The following is a 3,699-nucleotide window of genomic DNA, read 5'->3' as shown; positions in this document are numbered from 1 at the left end:
AATGAGTCACTCTGAAGTGTTGAGTAAGAAGATCTGCACCACAGATACTGTGTTTAGGGAAGTATGGTAATGAACTGCGTTGCCCAAGCAGCACTTGTTGTAACACAAGCTGGAGAGCACTGAGGAAGTGAGATCTTTTGCAATGATAAAGGCATTCATCATGAGCCCCTTTCTTGACAGAAGTGACAGAAGTGTTGTGAAATGTATTAGCAACAAGATGGTTTATTTTTAAACTAAATCTATTTGGCATTAACGACGAACTGGGTTTTTTCTCCCTTATAAGTACAGCTTTGAGGTCCCTTTGCAATGTGCAGGGGGAAATTGTGACTTGTCTTATGTGCTTGCCTAGGGTGATATACTAAAATTGGAATGATACAGAGAAGATTAGCATGGCCCCTGCGCAAAGATGACACACAAATTCGTGGGGGTCATAAGTTCCTTCACTCCCCTACAATGCATTGTGGCCACAGCTGAGAGAAAACTCTTGGTCTAGCCTTTAGCAGTCTCTCCCAGCATCTCTCGCCCCAGATGGATTTGGCCACTGCAATTACTGGAGTGGGAACTTTACTCAATTGAGGACCACAGAATTTGGCCCTGTGTTATTCTGGGTGAAAATTACCCAAGCTGCAATTTGATCTAAATACCTAAGATATCTAGCTCCAGAGCACAGTAGACATTACTACAGTCTCATGAAAACCCTTTGGGGTGGGGGAAGGGGAGTAGACAGAACCAAGCTAACAGATGATTGTGCCATATACATCCAACCTTGCCTAAACCTAATTATAAAAATCATAGGAAACCCAAATTAGAACATCTTCCATCTTGCCTGTTGTAGATCACTCTCCCACTGGCAAAGCAAACCAAAAAAGAACTCCTCACTCCATAAGATGGGGGCGGGGTGGGGGCTGGGACCACTCAGCAGCTAAAAATGCACCTAGCAGCCGAGTTGTTGGAATGTGGGTTTGCAAGAAGAGATACAGAGAGGCAGCTTCCTTTAATCGTCCGAGTTTCCCCACCACCGGTGGTGGGGCAGGTAGGAAAGTAATGTTTGCTTGTTACCTCCATGTTTAAATCTCCAGGATCCTCTCTCTCTCCCCCACACTCCATTTCTCTTTCTAATTTACCCACCCCACCTGTCTTCAGAGCCCCCTAGCGCTGTGGATTAATTACCCAGAGAGGCCAGGGTGAAGCAATGACTTCTTTGTGCCCGTTTTCTTCCCCTCCTGACTGCTCAAAGAGTCGTGTGCAACCATTTTTGAGCAGCAACATGGTGGGCTGTTTATATCAACACCCTATTGATGTCCATCATGGACTGTTCTATATAATAACTCCTGCTACTGCTTCACCTGCCATCCACAGGGCTAAATCTTGAGGCCCCCTCTCTCTTGAGATGTCACCTGACCTTTTGCTGCACATTCTCTGGCATAGCAGGAATATCTTCAGACAAATAGCAAACCAGGAACAGATGTGGAAGTTTAATGAGAAGCCTCCAGGACATGTGTGTGAGAAAGGACAAGTGATTACAGCTGCCTCTCGTACCAGGGAACCAAACGATGTCTGTCGGCCTCACGAAAAATGATCTGCATGGGAGAAAACATCTGTACCCAGGCTGCTGCTGGGGAAGCTGCCCAAATACCACAGTGACTTGCCCAGTGGTTGATCCGGAAGGCTCCCCTCCAGGGCCGGCTCCAGGCACCAGCTTACAAAGCAGGTGCTTGGGGTGGCCACTTCGGAGAGGGGCGGCACGTCCAGCTGTTCGGCGGCAATTCGGCGGACGGTCCCTCACTCCTGCTTGAAGCGAAGGACCTCCCGCCGAATTGCTGCCGCAGATCAAGATTGTGATCGCGGCTTTTTTTTGTTTGTTTGTTTGTTTGTTTGGCTGCTTGGGGCGGCCAAAACCCTGGAGCCGGCCCTGCTCCCCTCTCCCTTTGCCTCCTGGCTCTGTGTTTCATAACTTTCTAGCAAGGGGCTGTATTGCCTGCCCCTCCCTCTGTATTTTTCTGTGACTTGCAATGTCATGTGCTAAATAGACTGTGATGTGTTGATTACCTCCAAGGCACTGGATCCATCATCCCTGGTGTAATGGAACGTGCCCTGAGATCTTCTTCAGCCTTTCAGGACACACCAGACTTCCTCAGATGATCTGCTAGCTGAATGCTTGGCTTGTAGTGGCATCTGACATGTTCCCATAGCCGACACTGAAGTCAGGGCTCTTATGGGAGCTGGTCAGTGTATGACCTAAAATGTGTGCATGTGCAACCTGGCCTGATTAGATGATGTCAGAAAGCTAAAAGCAATCAGCAGGAAGGCGGCGGCAGTGTGATCCTGGGAATGACATGCTGGCCTGGGAATCAAGAGACCTGACTTCTAGTCTTGGCTCTGTCACTGGCTTATATGAGACCTTGGAAAAGTCCCTTAACCTCTGTCCCTGATTTCCCTTATCTGTGAAATGGGGAGATGGAGATTTCTGCCCCACGGTAAAACACACTGGCAGCTGTACAGCAGCTCTTGCTTTTTATTTTTCTTGTCTTTAAAAAAAAAGAAAAGAAAAAGGCCTGTTGTTTTTTTTTAGACCCAGAATTTCAGAGAACAGTTTGGGGATAAACAAACAAAGATGACACCACAGAGAACAGTTGGTCAAATGTGGAATAGCTGGATTCTGAGCTAAATATGGAACAGCTTTGCTAGCATGGAGCAGAAGGAGAGGCGGTTTGTGTTTCAGCATTTGGACTGCTGCATGCGCCGATAGATGTCTTTAAGATTAAGTTAGTATTGTTCTTATTAGTAATAAAACAGTATGAAAGGCCCATCTAATCTGTCTAAAGGGTGAAAACAGTCCAAGGCAGAGCCTCAGCTAGTGTCAGTTGTCATAGCATCATTAATACACCAGCAAAAGATCTGCGCTTTTTGTGAATAGCTGCTCCAGAATTTTGTTTAATTCAGTTTGGAACTGCAGGAAGCAAAGAAATGTCTTTGGCCAAGATTTTGGGGACCCGGCTTCAGGGATCTCCAGGGGACTGATTTTCAGGAAGTGTCTCAACATAGTCACTCAAAATCTCTAGGCACTTCTGAAAACCTTGGCCCTTAGTTTTTGAACGAAAGCCATTGATATTGGGTATGTTCATGTGTTAAAGTGCATAATGCCTAGTGTGAGCAAATAATTTGTAATAATTTATAGAATCATAAAATCGTAGGATTGGAAGGGACCTCGAGAGGTCTTCTGGTCTAGTCTCCTGCACTCATGGCAGGACTAAATATTATCTAGACTATCCCTGACAGGTGTTTGTCTAACCTGCTCTTAAAAAAGTCCAATGATGGAGATTCCACAGCCTCCCTGGGAAATTTATTCCAGTGCTTAACTACCCCGAAAGAAAGTTTTTTCCTGATATCTGATCTCTTCTCTTATCTGATCTCTTCTCCTTCTCTCAGGATGGCTGTGAGCAGATGATTTCCTTGAATTTATTCACTAATGGACATTATTGAGCAATTTTGGGGTAATTTTTGTGTTTACTCTGTGGCTTGCTATTCAAACCGCAATATCCCACCTGGGAGCTGTGTTGCTTCATTGCGACTGGTCATAAGTAACACAATATCATTTCTGTTTCCTGATTGTATAAACAGATATGTTTTCCTGGCACAGCTCCTGGTATGAATAATCATTGCAAGTGAAGTTAAAATTCCCACAGATTGTAAACTAGG

At 45.4% G+C, this 3,699-nt stretch overlaps 1 non-coding gene across 1 annotated transcript; it reads left to right on the top strand.

Annotated features, from left to right (window-relative positions):
- Window positions 1–338: 338 nt before the first annotated feature.
- LOC112103785 lies at window positions 339–441 on the top strand. Its single transcript, XR_002907863.1, has one exon. It is a non-coding gene; the product is annotated as a U6 spliceosomal RNA (small nuclear RNA).
- The last annotated feature ends 3,258 nt before the right edge of the window (window positions 442–3,699 follow it).

This window comes from Terrapene carolina, unplaced genomic scaffold (genome assembly GCF_002925995.2).
Source record: "Terrapene carolina triunguis isolate 2854851 unplaced genomic scaffold, T_m_triunguis-2.0 Scaffold232, whole genome shotgun sequence".
Classification (NCBI taxonomy): Eukaryota; Metazoa; Chordata; order Testudines; family Emydidae; genus Terrapene; species Terrapene triunguis.
The sequence above is the reverse complement of the archived record's forward strand: the minus strand, read 5'-3'. Positions and strand labels throughout refer to the sequence as shown.